Source organism: Canis lupus, chromosome 11 (genome assembly GCF_011100685.1).
Source record: "Canis lupus familiaris isolate Mischka breed German Shepherd chromosome 11, alternate assembly UU_Cfam_GSD_1.0, whole genome shotgun sequence".
In the NCBI taxonomy this organism is placed as follows: domain Eukaryota; kingdom Metazoa; phylum Chordata; class Mammalia; order Carnivora; family Canidae; genus Canis; species Canis lupus.
In genome coordinates, this window is record NC_049232.1 from 1,112,407 (window position 1) to 1,131,258 (window position 18,852).

Below are 18,852 nucleotides of genomic sequence, written 5' to 3' on the forward strand. Positions count from 1 at the left end.
AAGATGCCCATAGGGGGCAGCGCAGGTGGCTTAGTGGTTTAGTGCCTGCTTTCAGCCCAGGGCTTGAGCCCAGGTCGGGCTCCCTGCAGGGAGCCTGCTTCTCCCTCTGCCTGTGTCTCTGCCTCTCTCTCTGTGTCTCTCATGAATAAATAAATAAAATCTTTAAAAAATAAATAAAATAAAGAAGCCACAGAAAGAGAAATCAAGAAAACAATTGCATTTACAATTGCAACAGAAACTGTAAAATATCTAGGAATAAACTTAACCAAAGAGGTGAAAGACCTGTACTCTGAAAACTATTAAACTTTGACAAAAGAAATATAAGGCAATGAAAAGAAATGGAAAGACTTTCCTTGCTCATGGGTGAGAAGAGTGAATATTATAAAACATCTATACTACCCGAGAGCTACAGATTCAGTGCAAAAACTATCAAAATACCAGCAGCAATTTTCACAGAACCAGAACAAACAATTTTAAAATCTGTATAGAGACAAAAAAAAAAAAAAAGACCCACATAGCCAAAGAAATCTTAAGAAATAAAAACAAAACTAGAGACATCACATTTCCTGACATCAAGTTATATTACAAAGTTGTATTGATCAAAATAGTACGCTTGTAATGAGCACCGGGTATTGTATGTAAGTGTTGAATCACTAAACTGTACCCCTGAAACTAATAGTACACTGCATATTAACTAACTGAAATTTAAATAAAAAACAAAAATATAGAATGCTATTGGCATAAAAATAGACATATGGTTCAGTGGAATCGAATAGAAATCCCAGGGATGTATCCACAATTATATGGTCAATTAATCATTGCCAAAGCAGGAAAGGATATCCATTGGAAAAAGATAGTCTCTTCAACAAAAGGTGTTGGGAAACTGAACAGCTACATATGAAAAAATCAAACTGAACCACTTTCTTATACCATACACAGGAATAAATTCAGAATGGATTAAAGACATAAATGGGAAACCTAGAACCGTAAAAATCCTAGAAGAGAGCATAGGCAGTAAATGAAATTGGCCATAGCAACAATTTTCTAGATAGATCTCCTGAAACAAGGAAAATAAAAACAAAAATAACTATTGGGATTACATGAAAGTAAAAAACCTCTGCACAGCAAAGGAAACAACAAAACTAGAAAGCAACCTAATGAATTGAGAGAATATATTTGTAAAAGATATATCAGCTAAAGAATTAGTATACAAGTAGCACCTGGATGGCTCAATTGGTTAAGCAGCCGACTCCTGATTTTGGTTCAGGTCATGATCTCAGGGTTATGACATCAAGTCCTGCATTGTGCTCCCTGCACAGCAGAGTCAGCTTGAGATTGTCTTCTCACTCTGCCTCTCTCCATCCCATCCCCATACTTTCTCTCTAAAATAAATAAAATGTTTTTTTGAGAAAAGCCTTTTTTAAAAAAGGAATTACTATACAAAATATATGCAGAATTAATACAACTCGACACCCAAAAAACAAATAATTTAAAAATGGACAGAAGACATGTACAGACATATCACCAAAAAAAGACATCCAAAAAGCCAACACACACATGAAAAGGTGCTCAACATCATTCATCATCAGGGAAATGCTAATCAAAAGTACAATGAGATACCACCTCACACACATGTCAGAATGGCTAAAATGAACAACACAGGAAACAAGAAGCGTTGGCAAGGATGTGGAGGGAAAGGAAGCATGGTGAACACTTGGTAGGAATGCAAACTGGTGCAGCCATTGTGGAAGAAAAGTACGGAGGATCCTCAAAAAGTTAAAAATAGAACTACCCTACCATTCAGTAATTGGTCTACTGGGTCTTTACCCAAAAAATACAAAAACACTAATTCAAAGGGATACAAGCACCTCTCTGTTTATTGCAGCATTATTTCAATAGCCAAATTATGGAAGCTGCCCGAGTGTCCATTGATAGATGAGTGGATAAAGAAAATGTGATATATATGTAATAGAATGGTTTTTAGCCATAAAAAGAATGAAATCTTGGGGTACCTGGGTGCCTCAGTTGGTTAAAAGTGTCTGCCTTTGGCTCAGGTCATGATCTGCAGGTCCTGGGATCAAGTCCGACCTTGGGATCCCTGCTTAGCAGGGAGTCTGATTCTCCCTCTCCCTTTTCCCTTCCCCCCAGGTCATGCTCTCAAATAAATAAATAAAATCTCTAAAAAAAGAAGATGGAATTTTGCCTTTTGCAATGACATGTATACAGCTTGAGAGTATTAATGCTAAGTGAAATATGTCAGTCAAACATAGACAAATACCATATGATTTTACTCATATGTAGAATGTAAGAAAGAAAACTAATGAGCAAAGGGGGAAAAAGAGACAGACAAATCAAGAAACAGACTGTTAACTATGGAGAACAAACTGATGGTAACCAGGTGGGAGGTAGGTGGAGGATGGATGAAAAAGGTGCTGGGGATTAAAAAGTACACTTACTATGAGGAGCACTGAGTAATGTATAGAACTGTTGAATCACCATATTGTATACCCGAAACTAATATAACAGTCTATATCAACTATACTGGCATTAAAATTAAAAACTTAATAAAAAATAAAAATACTTGGCAGAATAATTGACTTTGATGTCTCATGACTTATGAGTACTCATTTTATGAGTAATCTAAACATAATTGTTAAGAACAAAAATATTGAATAAATGTGGAAATTAATTTTTTAAAAATTAAGGTCAACTTGTAGGGGCCACTGTATGGTTCACTTCTTAGGCCATGCAACTCTTAATCTTGCAGTCATGAGGTTAAGCCTCATGTTAGACATGGAGCTTACTTAAGAAAAAGAAATTGGATAAACTTCTATACAGTTTCCAAAATCTTTCTGAAATCTAAGCTAAAACCTTAATATTTTACTGAGTTAGAGTAAGTAATGATTTAAGTTAAATTCACTATATTTAGTGAAATTTAGTGAATATAGTTAAATTCACTATATTTAGATCATTTCCAAATAAGATAAATAATGAAACATTGATTACTAAAATTAGTTTTCTCTAATTTTGACGTCTTAATTAAAGTTAAATGTACATCCATTGGTACACTTTTTTTGAGGTCTTTATTGAAAAGTTGTACTATAGAAAAAGCACGTTTGTTGAAATTACAAAGTATATTTCTAAATTTGCCAATCTAAAAAATGCTGGTGTAAGACACAGTTAACTCATGCTTACCACTTCGTTTTCAATAAAAATGAAAGTTTCTAAGGGTTGAGAACTCTAATATATTTTGTTATAGCTACAAAAATTAAAAAAGGAAACTTCTCTGAATGAAAGAAAAGTTTTTTTTTTTAAAGGTATGTGGACCAGATGCACCTTCCTTCCTTCCTTCCTTCCTTCCTTCCTTCCTTCCTTTCTTTCTTTCTTTCTTTCTTTCTTTCTTTCTTTCTTTCATTCTTTCTTTTTTTTTTTTTGTTAAAAAGATTGTGTAAAAGAAACTTTTGGAAAAGAAGTTTATACATAGTCAAACTGACATTGGAATGAATAAATTTTAATACAAAGGTAAGCTGGTGCAAAATTAGCATTTGGTTTCCTATTTATTAAAAGGACAAATTTTCTTTGTTTTTAGCATTTAATCTACTTTTGGTAGTAAGTGGTGATCTTTCTACAAAAAAAAAAAATCCAGTGTTTTATGTTGTATTTGTATAGGTATATAAATGTTCTAGAAATTATGTAAAATTCCTGGAAATTTGATATGTCCTAGTATAATGTTATCACTTGTAATTACTCTCCTACCTTCTGCAATTGCTGTCATCAAAACTGAGGCTCACACTGAAAGAACTACCCCAGAATATCAGGAAAATGCTCCAGCTGACATTCATGCGAAGGCAGCCCCCAAAAGAATCTATAAAGACTGTGGCACATGTGGACAAAATCCATTCTGCTGCTGCAAAAATGTCCCTCATTGCCTCAGAGATTTTTGCCATTCTGATGTCAGGCTATCATGGCAACACTCTGCTTCTGACCCAGAGAAAATAAGATAGATAAACAATGGCTGTAACTTGAACAGTCAGGGCTTTTTGGGAAACCCAAAACAGCTGCTTTGTTTTTCTTGGCTCACTAGCAGCTCCTTTTTGTTGTTGTTTTTTCATTCCTTCTCCCATCATATGCATTTAAAATGACTCAAACTATGGCTAGACATTGGAAGGGGGACTTCTATAAAATTGTGGAAACAGTCTACCAGCAATGTCTGACTTGTCAGGCCCATTATCCCGGAAAAATTACTTTTGCCCTAGAGGCTTCACACCTCCTCTTCTGAGACAGTTGTATACCCACAGCTCATCTTTATCCTAGTGTCACCTAGCACTGGTTATCAGTATGTTCTTTGTGTGTGTTTTCCAGTTAGCTTGAAGCTCTGCTGCACGGCTGATGCCCTCACAGTGGCAAAGGAATTGTTAATGACTTCTTTCTTTTTCTCTACTTCTCTTAGTTTAAAAACATTTCCTTTCCTACAGCTCAATGGAACTCCTTTCTTTTCTTTCTTTTTTTTTTTAAGATTTTATTTATTTATTTATTCATGAAAGACACACACAGAGAGAGAAGCAGGGACATAAGCAGAGGGAGAAGCAGGCTCCACGCAGGAAGCCTGATGTAGGACTTGATCCCAGGACACTGGGATCATGCCCTGAGCCAAAGGCAGACTCTCAACCACTGAGCCACCCAGGGGTCCCATGGATCTCCTTTCTATTTGCTAGATAAGATGCTGCCTAATCCATGAATCATTTAATAAAGCTGATTAGCTCATTAAAATTTATTGATTTGAATTTTTTCAACAGATTAATATGCATCATCTCCCCAGGGAAAGGTATTTAGGCAAGAGATGGGAAGTGTCCGATCCAGAAGCTCTTAGGGAAAAGGCCCTATGCACTGAGAGCCCTGACATTCACGTGATCCTTCTGCAGTTCTTATGAATAAAGTGTGTTCTGAAGCTGCTCTCTGAAAATGTCCCAAATAGTTAACTGCTTCATCCACCAGACATCCTGCCCTCAGTCTACCAAGTCCACAGCACCCAAAATGGAGCATCCAGTCTCTCCCACCCTTAGACCTACAGATCTATGATTCTATTTTTAGATCTCCACACAATCCAAAGTAGCCTCTTGCTTACCAGCTCCTGAAAGAAAAGAGACTTCTGGTGTCAGGGTTGAGCTCTGAATGTGTCCTCTGGCAGGGCAGGAAATGCAGAGCCTGGATGAAGTGCTCCCTGCAGCCCAGGGCAGAAACACTCCTCTGCACAGACTGGCCTCGCACTGGAACAGGTCCTGTGTGCTGGTGTGGTCACTCTGCAGAGATAAAAGAGCTGTCACTTGCAATGTCTAAACTGTGTGTGAGGAGCTGGCGGGATTTAAATAATCTCTGGCCTCTGTTCCACCCTCACAGGAATTTGGCCAATAGTAAAGAGGCAGCCAGCACATTGTAGAGCCCTGCATTTCCAGGAACAGAAAGTGAAAGGAAAGTTCTGAGGGCTCCTTTTCTGAGAAACACAGGCATTGCCAGGAAGTGAAACTGAAAGGCACCATGGACAGTGATTTTGTGTGTTTTGGCAACATGAGTGAGAGGAAGGCACAGGATCCCAGGCAGGGGGCTTCTCAGCGACCCCCAAGAGGACACTCTAACCAGGCCCCAGGCTCCAGGCCAGGCAGAATCTGAATCTGGAATCAGAGAACACAGGCTGAGTCCTGGAAAATGACTCTCATGCCCACCCCCCCACCCCCCCCACCCCCCGTTAACCTTGGACAGCCCAAACTCCCTGGGGGTGAAGTCTAATAAACAGTGTATCTAGTCCTTGTCCCTGGTTCCTGGCACAGCTTCAGAAACCCTGGGAATTTCCTGAGTGAAAGAAGTTGACCTTGTTATGCTAATGAGTTGATTCCAGGTGGGATCCTAGGTAGCTTCAGGTCAGTGGCTGGCCACCAGGAAGACCAACCATGTTTAGAGGATGGGGACTTTGGGCCAGCTGGACCTCTGAGGAGAAGGCAGGTGGAGACGAGCTCCATCAAGGAGCCAAAGATTTGATCAATCATGTCTTTGCAATGAAGACTCAATCAAAAACTCTAAATACCGAGGGTCAGTGGGCTTCTTGGTTGATATTTACATTGATGTTCCGGGAGGGTGCACACTCTGGCTCCATGGAGAGAGGATGGAAACTGTGTACTCCCTCCCAGACCTCACCCTATGTGTACTCTTTTAAATAAAACCATACTCGTAAGTATAACAGTTTCCTGACTCGTATGAATCATTCTAATCAATTAGCAAGCCTGAGGGGGTTATAAGGGCCCCCTAATTTGTAGACAGTTGGAGGTCCAAGTAACCTAGGGAATTCCTCCAAGTGCAGCTGGTGACTGAACTGAGGGTGGTCTTTCAAGGACTGAGCCCTGAAACCTGGAGAGTCTTTGTTAACTCTGGGTGGTCAGGGCAGGAAATAAAAGACAGTATACCCAGTCAGCGTGGAAACTGAATAAGTAGGACTCTGAGAGGGTAAATTCAGCACTAGGGATGCATATCAATATCTAAGAAACAAAATATTTAAGTTCAATGTCCCTTACAAGAGAGTCAAGAACTCCTCTTGAATACTTCAAACATCTGTTATACATGATGTAGCACAGTCATTCACTGTCTACCTTACTGACAACATTCTGCCCTACAGGAGACCACCCCTGAGCAGGGGATGAGCAAGGAATGCTCAGGGGATTGTGGGTCAGTAGTGTCCTTCTCTATATCTCTTCACACTTTACTTTCAGAGTAATGGAGCATCTGAGAGACAGCCTCCCCATGTACACCTGTTACAACATAAAGCATCCACCCTATACCAGTGATGGAGAAAAGTAGTGGGAAAATCTCAATTACAGTAACAGCAGGTATAACTGTTGTTGAGCCTTGAGGGAGATATGTTTGCCAAGTCTCATTTCACAAATCTGATGTAGAAATTTATGTGGAAACAAAAACACTATTCTTCCAATTTGCCTATTGAATTCATCTTTGCTTTCCAGTCTCCTTCCTAATTTACCTTCACTCTCTCATATCTCCTGCCCTTCATTGTTCCCTGTTCACAGGTCTCTTGCCCATCTAGGGTCAGTAAAGTCTTAGAAATATAAACCCTGACTTTGTTCCCTTCCCTCTGTTACCCTGTAATATCTGTAAATACATCATAGAACATTAACCTATTCCTCTTGCAACTCCCTGCTATAGTGCCCTCCCTGTTAGTGTCCTCTTACACAATAGATTATTTACTTGGACATGTTTCCATACTAGTGGATTTCACTTAGTTTGGTGATAGGATATTGATATGATGACTGGGGAAAATCCTTCATAAAAAGCCAATGGATAACAATTATCTTGATTGTTGCCTAATGTTTATTATCTGAGTAAATCAAGCAAATGTACACTACCTCATAATACATGAGAATAAGGAAAAGTATGGGATGTATTTCTGTCACGTTTTAAGCAATATAGACCAGGGAGTGTAGGGAGAGACCATGGTCAAATCTCCTTTGCATAGCAGTGGAGTATCAGTGTGGAACAGGACCCTACCACTGACAAAACATAACACCATATAGGGGATCCCTGGGTGGCTCAGCAGTTTAGCACCTATTTTTGGCTCAGGGTGTGATCCCAGAGTCCTGGGATCGAGTCCCGAATGGAGCCTGCTTCTCCCTCTACCTGTGTCTCTGCCTCTGTGCATGTGTGTGTGTCTCTCATGAATAAATAAATAAATAAATAAATAAATAAATAAATAAATAAATAAATAAAATCTTTTTAAAAATGTAACATCATTTGTTGTTCTGTTAGGCAATTCAACTCATCTCTGTGGCATAGTTGTAAACCAAAACTCTCTAAAATCGTATGCAAGAAAATTTTAACATCAATGGCCTGTGCGGTTAAATTTCAAATGTGGAAAGTAGATTTTCAAAAACTGGAATTCATGGCCTTGGCTGCTATGCTGTTATCCTTCACAAGCAAGCAGAAATTCAACTACATGGTGAAATTCAGTCTCCTCCACAGATATGCCCAGCTTCTCAGCAATCTTTTTGACTGATTTTGCATCCAAAGAGAAATGGCTTTGGTAAAGTTTCAAGGACCTCTCCTCCTGGGGCAAATCAAAGTCACTGAAGTACAACATAAAGAAGAAAAAGGCCAATGCTGACTTCAGGGCATCCAGGGAAGATTTCAGAGCATCCAGACAGATAGTTTCCTTGAAGAAAGCTCTCTTCATTTCAGTGGAAGCACCAGACAAATTGGGCAACAGGATCTCAAAAGTATAGCACTATGAACAGGGGGCTCCTTCAGCAGGGTTTCCTCCAGTCTTGGGAAATCAAAGTCATCCAGGTCAAAGTTGGAGACTAAGAAGGTTCCTGACTCAGGCATTCTGATGTTGCTGAGATTAGCCAGGCAGTTCTCTCATACCTATTGAAGAACTCTCTCTATTTTTAATAACCCGAGCTTGCTTTTTCTCTTCATTATATGAATCACTGTCCACCTAGGTTCTAATAAAGTAGAACTTCTTGTCTAGCTTCTTGATTTTGGGGGCCAGCATGTAATCACTGAAGTTAAACTGTGAGGTAGAATGATTGTGAAGTAGTCTTAGTTAGCAAATCCCACCATTTCAAGATACATAAGTGGAAGGAAATTGGGGGCACTAGTTCCAGGCAGTTCCCAGATCACATTGGGATATTTTGAATGTTGATAGAATTTTTTCTTCATGGTGGTCTCCACAACTCCTACGCTCGCAGAAACATCCTCATCATGACTAAGATCCCACAGTCCATAATGAAATTGGAATTCCCAGTGCCAGATTACCCAGTCAAAGTCACATCCAGGGGAATACTTCTGCATCCACAAGTGATTCCTGATTTATGTTAGCCACCTCCTGGTCTCTTGATTCCTGATTTATGTTAGCCACCTCCTGGACTACTTGAATTCTAGCAAGGGTTTCTGGAGAGATGATCCTCCTTGCCATACTAATTAATGTAGTGATATAGTCACAGGGGACCTTATATAAAGAAGGCAAGGCTAAATATAGAAGAAATAAAATGAAAGTATCAGAGGCTGGAGTGAAGATCCAGAAACATGTAAGATTTAAGAAGGACCAGAAGCTAAGGAATTCGTTACTTGCTATAAGCTGGAAAAGACAGAGAAATAGATTGTCTTTTGGAGCCTCCAGAAGTAACCAATCTTGCTGACTCCTTCATTATAACTCCATTAAGGTTCATTTTAGACAAATACCCTCTGGATCTATAAGCCAATAAATCTGAGTTGTCTTAAGCCACTAAATTTGTGTTGATTTATTACACAGCAATGAGAAATGAATACAGACAGTGCATTTTCCTGAAATCTCAATACAGAGCTCAAACCATTTTCCTTCTGCAAGAAAAATCAGTCAGGCCAGTACATTGGGGAGCACAGAAGAATTGCAGACATAGCTCAAGTCCCATCCCTGAAGCAAATAGGAGCAAGACTTGTCTTGTTGGAGAGGCTGGAGGCAGAGAAAAGTCCCCCAGGATGTGTGTTCTATAAGAGGGATAGCCAAGCACATAATCCTCTCATGAGGTAAAAATTGCCTCATGGCAGCTTAATGTCCATTTTCCTCATCTGATGGGAGAATTTGGGTGGGATTTAGAGCATATGACAAAAAATGCAAGAGGAAGTAGATAAGAGCTCTAATTTTCCCTATTCATTTCTGCATGCTTTTGAAACATAGGTATCTGATTATATCATGACAATTAAGGTCATCATTAGTATCTTATAGATGAGGATTCTTATCCACTATGAGTGAGGAGACTATGATTTTAAAAATACTTATAGACATAAAGTTGTCTCAAGAACTACCAGTGGGCTTTTGCCAGCAGCGGCATACTAAATATTCATCACAATCACATGTCCTACAGAATTACTTTTCAATCATAACTCTCAAATAAGTATAATATGATTATGCCTTGAGGATTTTTTTTAATTTATTTTTTTATTGGTGTTCAATTTACTAACATACAGAATAACCCCCAGTGCCCGTCACCCATTCACTCCCACCCCCCGCCCTCCTCCCCTTCTACCACCCCTAGTTCGTTTCCCAGAGTTAGCAGTCTTTACGTTCTGTCTCCCTTTCTGATATTTCCCACACATTTCTTCTCCCTTTCCTTATATTCCCTTTCACTATTATTCATATTCCCCAAATGAATGAGAACATATAATGTTTGTCCTTCTCCGACTGACTTACTTCACTCAGCATAATACCCTCCAGTTCCATCCACGTTGAAGCAAATGGTGGGTATTTGTCATTTCTAATAGCTGAGTAATATTCCATTGTATACACAAACCACATCTTCTTTATCCATTCATCTTTCGTTGGACACCGAGGCTCCTTCCACAGTTTGGCTATCGTGGCCATTGCTGCTATAAACATCGGGGTGCAGGTGTCCCGGCGTTTCATTGCCTTGAGGATTTTATTTAACTGATTACTAATGAAGTACCCAGGAAGATGATATTACTGGTTAAATGGAGAATCCCAAAGATTCAAGAAAATTGAAATGAATATTAAAATGGAGCAAAGTAGGTATCCCTATTTTTATTTTTAAAAAATTAAATGCAATCTAGTTAACATATACTGTATTATTAGCTTCAGGGGTAGAATTTTGTGAATCAACAGTTGCATATAACACCCAGGGCTCAGTACATCAAGTGCCCTCTTTAATGCCCATCACCCAGTTAACCCATTCCCCCCCCCACCTCCCCTCCAACAACTCTCAGCTTGTTTCCTACAGTTAAGAGACTTTTATGGATTGTCTTCCTCTCTGATTTCATCTTATTTCATTTTTCCTCTGTTTTGTTTCTGATATTTGACATATGAATAATATTATATGATAATTGTCTTTCTCTGATTGACTTATTTCCCCTTAGCATAATACCCTATAGTTCCATCCACATTTTTGCAAATGGTTAGATTTTATTTTTTTGGTGGCTGAGTAATATTTCATTGTATCTATGTCTTACCACCTCTTCTTTATCTATTCATCTATCAATGGATATCTTTGCTCTTTCCATAGTTTGGCTCTTGTGGACATTACTGCTATAAACATTAGGGTGCAGGTGCCCCTTTGAATCACTATATTTGTATCCTTTGCATAAACACCTATGCAATTGCACCTAGTAGTGCAATTGCTGGGTCATAGGGTAGTTCTATTTTCAACTTTTTGAGGAACCTTCATACTGTTTTCCAGAGTGGCTGTACAAGCTTGCATTTCTATCAGCAGTGTAAGAGGGTTCCCCTTTCTCTACATCCTTGCCAATATCTCTTGTTCCCTGACTTGTTAATTTTAGCCATTCTGAATGGTAAGAGTGGTATCTCATTGCAATTTTGATTTGTATTTCTCTGATGCTGAGTGATGTTGAGCATTTTCTCATGTATCTGTTGGCCATTTGTTGTGCTCAAGATTGCGAATCGGAGAAACCACCAAGGAGCCCACACCAATGCAAACACACAATGGTTTATTTACAAGCTCAAGCTTGGGTCCAAGTGTACCCAACACAGCAGAGCAGGAACTTGGACCCCGAAGTGGGTTCCAGCTTAGTTTTATGGGCTGGTCTATGGTACCTCCAGAAGGGGTGGAGGAATTTCTCAAGTTCTGATATGGGGCTTTCAAGGGCATTGAGCTCTGTTCTCATTCTGATATGGGGCTTCCTGCCACTGGCTTGAGCTCTGTTCTCATTCTAATATGGGGCTTTCTAGGGCATTAAGCTATAAGCTGTTTTTTCCTGTAACTGAAGCAAGGCGAATTTCAGCTCTTATTCACAGGGGCCTGAGATGCTCTCTTCTTCTTGAGTTGTGCTAACGCTGAACTCAAGGTGGAATGGCTTTAATTTTCTCCTCCTCCACATATTTATATGCCTTCTTTGAAGAAATGTCTGTTCATGTCTTCTGCCCATTTCTTGACTAGATTATTCTTTGGGTACTGAGTTTGATAAGTTCTTTTTTTTTTTTAAGATTTTATTTATTTATTCATGAGAGACACACAGAGAGCAGCAGAGAGATGGACAGAGGGAGACGCAGGCTCCTCGCAGGGATCCCGATGCGGCACTCAATTCCTGGACCAGGATCATGCCCTGAGCCAAAGGCAGATGCTCAACCGCTGAGCCACCCTGGCGTCCCCAGTAAGTTCTTTACAGATTTTGAATACAAGCCCTTTATCTGATGAGACATTTAAAAATATCTTCTCCCATTCTGGAGGTTGCCTTTTAGTTTTGTTGACTGTTTCCTTTGCTTTGCATAAGCTTTGTATCTTGATGAAGTCCCAATAGTTCATTTTTACTTTTGTTTCCCTTGCCTTTGAAGATATGTCTAGCAGGAAGTTGCTGCGGCCAAGGTCAAAGAGGTTGCTGCCTGTGTTCTCCTCTAGGATTTTGATGGATGCTGGTCCACATATATATCTTTTGTCCATTTTTAGTTCATTTTTTGTATATGGTGTAAGACAGCAGTCCAGTCTCATTCCTCTATATGTGCCTATCAAATTTTCCCAACACCATTGAAGATACTGTCTTTTTTCCATTGGATATTCTTTTCCTGCTTTGTTGAAGATTAGTTGATCATAGAGTTGAGGGTCCATTTCTGGGGTCTCTGTTCTATTCATTGGATCTCTGCAACTGTTTTGATGCCAGTACCATACTTTCTTGATATGATTACACCTCTGTAATATAGCTTGAAGACCGGAATTGTGATGCCACAAGTTTTAGGTGTATTTTTCAACACACCTTTGGCTGTTGTGGAATAACAATAAGACAGAAGAAAGAGAAATCAAGAAATCTATCCCATTTACAATTGCACCAAAAACCATAAGATATCTAGGAAGAAACCTAACCAAAGAGGTAAGGATCTTTTTACCTTACAAAAGGCTCTGTATTCTAAAGACTACAGAACACTCATGAAAGAAATTGAAGAAGACACAAACAAATGGAAAAATACTCCAAGCTCTTGAATTGGAAGAACAAATATCGTTGAAATGTCTATTCTACCCAGAACCATCTACGCATTCAATGCAATCCCTAACAAACACCATCAACATTCTGTGCAGCAATGGAACAAATATTCCCAAAAATTGTATGGAACCAGAAAATTCCACAACAGCAAGAATGCTCTATTCTAAGATGAGGGTGGGAAGTCACTGAACCTCCATGGAGAGATGTTATATATATAACTACTATGGACTGAATGTTTATGTCCTCTGAAAAATTCACAGATGAAGAGAAAGCTCAATTTCTGGTATTAGTAGATAGAATTGGTGTCATTGCCTTAGTCATGAAGGCAGACAGCCATCATGAATGGATTAGTGCCATTTAAGAGATGCAGATAGCTAATTTGCTCCTTTTGCCATGTGAAGCAACAAGAAGAAATGTACACCTCAGAAGTGAGTTCTCACCAACACTGACTCTACCGATGCCTTGAACTAGGTCTTCCCAACCTCCAGAAGTATGAGAAATTGTTTCTGTTCATAAGTCACATGGGTATTTTGTTATACCCTGAACAGATGGGAAAAAATGCCCAACAAAACAATTACTTTGCATTGCTAACAATTATCAACACTCATCATGTTTTTAAATAGATCTATGGCAATGAGGTAGAGATTGCATTAATACATGGTGTAGCTTCCAACTGGAGACACCCAGTAAATATTCTGCTAATTCCAAATTTTCTTCTACTATAGAGACACCTTCACAATGTTTTTCTCTTCTTCAAAGAGAATTGAGTGAGCAGCTGGATGAAATCTTACCTCTCCACCAGCTACCCCTGTCACTCAACCCTCTAAGCACAAGCCAGCATCCTAATATTGCAAGTACACATTTGGCTCACTCAACAGCTCCAGAAAGAAAAGAGGTTTCTGATGTCAGAGCCCATGAATGTTTTTGCTTACACAGTTGAAAATGCTGAGATTAGTGAAGAGCTCCTTGGAGTCCCAGGCACAGGAACACTCCATAGAGCTGTCCTCCCTAGGAAATGCAGGCACTGGGCACTCCTGAAATCACGGCACTAAGCAAGGGGCTGGAGAGCCTCTGTCCTGCCTGGATAAAGTGTGAAAACAACAGGAAGAATGAAAGCCTCAACAGGAAGACTTTGCTGATAGTTGTGGGCTTACATTTACAGGACATGAAAGTGAAACCACTGTTTCTCCACAGAAAAAGCACTTCCAGGAAAAGAGACATAAAAGTGTTTTGACTTCAGGTGGCTCAGGGAGTGAAAGGAGGGCAAAGAGACGCCAGGGGCAGGAGGCAGGTCTCTGATGACCCCTGAGAGGTCATCTAGCTAAGACTTCCATGGTAGTCCTGTGGACAGGGAGGAAGGCTATGAGCAAGTTTCCAAAGCTTCTGGTGAATGAGAGAAACATTTCCCTTCAGGAAGGAGAACTATAACATTTCTCTGTGTTTTTGTTTCTTTCATTTTTAGAAGCCCTGTTGCTGGCTGTGACCTTTTCACCCTTGGTCATGTATGACACTGGTAATTCACGGGGTCACATCCCATGAACAACTTAAAATAACAGGAAGAGCTCTGGGGAAAATCTGGCAAGACAGCAAGGTGGGAGTTCAGAGGGGAGGAAGGAGCCTGGATTCTAAGATTTATGTGGAAAATCAGGGGGTAAAATACCAAAGTTTCTCAAGAAGAAGAAGAAGAACATAGGGAGATCTGCTGTATCAGATAATATTTATTTCCATGTTATAGTATATAAGATATTTGGATGCTGGCATAGGAATAGACCATCTGACCCACAGAAAGGGACACAGAGCCCTGTATAGGATTAAGGTATGTGTGGAATTCTGTGGCATGGGAGAAGTCCATGGGATGTCAGGGGGTCTGGAAGGCATCATCTACTAAAGGGAGCTAACTGGCTCTCCATATGGACAGAAGTTACTGAATCTCTGCTTACATTACTCCAGATAGATTTAAGACCTAAATCTCAAATGGAAACTGTAGGAGATCTCTGACTGTTCTTAGAGAAAGATTTCTTTTTCTTTCTTTCTTTCTTTCTTTCTTTCTTTCTTTCTTTCTTTCTTTTTCTGTTCTTTCTTTGATTCCTTGGTCGTTCTTTCTTTCTGTATTGAGTGTTTTTCTTCTTTCGTTCTTTCTTTCTTTTCTTTCTCTTCCTCTCTCTCTCTCTCTCCTCTTCCTTCTCTCGCCTAGCTCTTGACTTTCAGAGGTAGAGTTTAGTGATTCATCAGTTGCATATAACACCCAGGGCTCTTTTTATCAAGTGCCCATCTTAATGCCCATTACCCAGTTATCCCATCCCTCCACCAACCCCCCTCCAGCAACCCTCAGTTTGTTTCCTACAGTTAAAAGCCTCTTATGGATTGGCTTTGTCTCAATGCTCCTGGCAAGGGCAGTGCATTCCACTGGGCAAAGACACCTGAGAATGAGTCCAAAAGCCCCTCCTCTAGAAAACCAGCAGGAACGTGCGGCTAATACCAAGTTTACCAATCATACAGAACTGTAAAACATAAACTCTAGGGTAAAACAATATACAGCGCTTATCATTTTTTCTTATTATTCTTTAGTCTTCAGTTTTATGTATTTTCCTTTTCATCTATTTTCTTATTTTATAAGAAATTCCTTTTCAAAGTCTTTTTTGAGTTTTTATTTTTACATTTACATGTTTTGTTTTTTCATTTTTGGTTTCCTTTTGTTGTATTCAATTATATATATATGTATAATTATATATAATTACATATGTATGTAAATATATATACATATATATCTTTCCTATTTGGGGATTTAGTTTCTTTGAACAGATAGACCAAAATACACTCAGGATCTAGTTTATTTTGTATTCTGTTCTCCTCCTTGTTTGATTTTTGTTTCTTTCTCTCTCTCTCTCTTAGGATTCTATTCTCTTCTGATTTGCTTGTGTATATATTTCTCATGTTGTGGTTGCTATTTTTGTATTTTCCCTCTTTCATATACAGTTGTCTGGAATAATGACAAGATAGAAAAACTCACTGCCCAAAAAAAGAACAAGAAGCAGTACACACTGCCAGGGATTTAATCAATATGGATATAAATAAGACGTCAGAACTAGAATTCAAAATGACGATTATAAATATAGTAGCTTGGCTTGAAAAAAGCATAGAAGGCACTAGAGAATCCCTTACTAGAGGGAAAAAAAGAACTAAAATATAAACTGAACAAAATAAAAAAGCTATTACTGAGATGCAATAAAAAATGAAGGCTCTAACTGCCAGGATAAATGAGACAGAAAAGAGAGTCAGTGATATAGAAGACAAAACTATGGAGACTAAAGAAGCTGAGAAAAAGAAGAGATAAACAACTACTGAATCATGAAGGGAGGATTTGAGAGATCAATGATATCATGAAGTGAAACAATATTAGAATAATTGGGGTCCCAGAGGAAGAGGATTGAAAAACATAAGGGCAGAAGATTTATCTGAAGAAATTATAGCTTCCCCTTAATCTGGAGAAGAAAACTTGCCCTCAAGTCTAGGAGGCACAGAGAACCTCCCTAAAAATTAAAAAAAAATAGATAAACACCTTGACATATAATAGTGAAGCTTGCAATTTTCAGAGATAAAGAGGAAATCATGAAAGCAGCTTGGAACAAGAGGTCCTTAACCTACAAGGTTATAAATATAAGCAAACTTGTCCACAGAGACATGGAGGGCCAGAAAGGATTGGCATGATATATTCAATGTGTTAAATGAGAAAAATATGCCACCAAGAATAATTTATCCAGCCAAGCTGTCATTTAGAAAAAAAAAAAAAAAAGGAAGAGATAAAGGGCTTTTAAGGACAAACAGAAACTAAAAGAACGTTTAATCATGAAACCACTCTGCAAGAAATATTAAAGAGGATGCTATAAGTGAAAATAGAGCCCCAAAGTAACAAACACCAGAAAGGAACAGAGACAATCTACAGAAGCAGCTACTTTTCAGATAACACAATAGCACCAAATTTCATTAATTACTCTGATTATAAATTAACTAAATGTTCCAATCAAGAGACACTTGGTATCAGATTGCATAAAATAACCCCAAAAAACAAGAACCATAGATACCCTGTCTATAAGAAACTCATTTTAGATTTAAAGAAACCTCCAGATGAAAGTGAGGGGGTATAGAACCATTTATCATGCTAATGGACTTCAAAAGAAAGCTGGAGAAGCCATCTTTATATCAGAGAAAATAAATTTTAAACCAAAGACTGTAGTAAGAGATGTAAAAGGACACCATATCATAATAAAAGGGTCTATCCAACAAGATCTAACAATTGTAAATATTTATGTCCCTAATGTGGGAATAGTCAATTATATAGACCAATTAAAAACAAAATTAAAGAAACACATGATAATAATACAATAAAAGTAGAGAACTTAATACCCCACTTCCAGCAACGGAAAGGTCATCTAAACAGAAGATCAAAAAGGAAACAAGGGCTTGGAATGACACACTGGGCCAGATGGACTTCATAGATAAATTCAGAGCATTTCATCCTAAAGTAACAGAATACACATTCTTTTTGAGAACATATGGAAATTCTCCACAATTGATCGCATACTGGGTCACAAATCAGATCTCAACTGATACCAAAAGATTGAGATTATTCCCTGCATGTTTTCAGACCACAATGTTTTAAAACTTGAACTCAGTCAGAAGAGGAAATGTGAAAGAACACAAATACATGGAGGTTAAAAAGCATCCTACTAAAGAATTAGTGGGTCAACCAGAAAATTAAAGAAGAATTTTTAAGAATTCTTAGAGACAAATGAAAAAGGAAACTCAATTCTTCAGAACCTTTGGATTGGAGTACATCTAAAGGAGCAGGAAAAAGACAGCAAATAAGGCCTAAATTCAGCAAGAGAAGAGAAAAAAAAAAAGATTAGAGCAGAAATCAATGAAATACAAATCAAAGGAACAGTAGAAAAGATCAACAAAAGTAGGAGCTGATTCTTTGAAAGGTTAAGATTTGCAAGCCCCTAGCCAGACTTGTCAAAAAGAAAAGAGAAAGGACCTAAATCAATAAAATCATAAATAAAAGAATAAGATCACAACTAACACCAAAGATATACAAATATTTCAAGAGCATATTATAAGCAACTATATGCCAAAAAATTAGTCAGTTTGGAAAAATGGATGCATTCCTAGAAATATATAAACTACCAAAACAGAAATAGGAAGAAAGAGAAAAGCTGAACAAACTCATAAGCATCAAGGAAATTGAAGCAGTAAACAAAAATCTCCCAACAAATAAGAGTACAAGATTAGATAGCCTCCCAGAGGAATTCTACCAAACACTTAAAGAAAAATTAAGACCTATTCCTCTGAAGCTGTTTCAAAAAACAGAAATGGAAGGAAAACTTCCAAACTCATTATATGAGGCCAGATATACCTTTATCTCAAAACCAGACAGAGACCCCCACAAAGAAGGAGAATTAAAGACCAGTATCTCCGATGAACATGGAAGCAAATGCTCTCACCATACTAGTCAAAAGGATGCAACAGTACATTTAAGGATTAAATTTTAAAAGTAAATAAATAAATACATTTAATTGATTAAATAAATAAATCAATAAATTGATTAAAAAAATCCACTTGGTCTTGGATTAATTCCTGGGCTATAAGGGTGGTTCAACATCTGCAAATCAATCAATGTGATACATCACATTAATAAAAGAAAGGACAAAAACCATCTGATAACTCTCTAGGTGCAGAAAATCAATTAACAAAATACAGCATCCTTTCTTGATCAAAAACACCTTCTGCCATGCGGGATTGAGAGAATATACCTCAATATTATAAAAGCAATATACAAAAAGCCCACAGCAAATATCATTCTCACTGGGGCAA

General features: G+C 38.3%; 1 pseudogene; it reads right to left on the minus strand.

Moving 5' to 3' along the window:
• Positions 1 to 7,751: 7,751 nt before the first annotated feature.
• On the minus strand, positions 7,752 to 9,580 carry LOC119876776 (annotated as a pseudogene).
• Between the last annotated feature and the right edge of the window lie 9,272 nt (positions 9,581 to 18,852).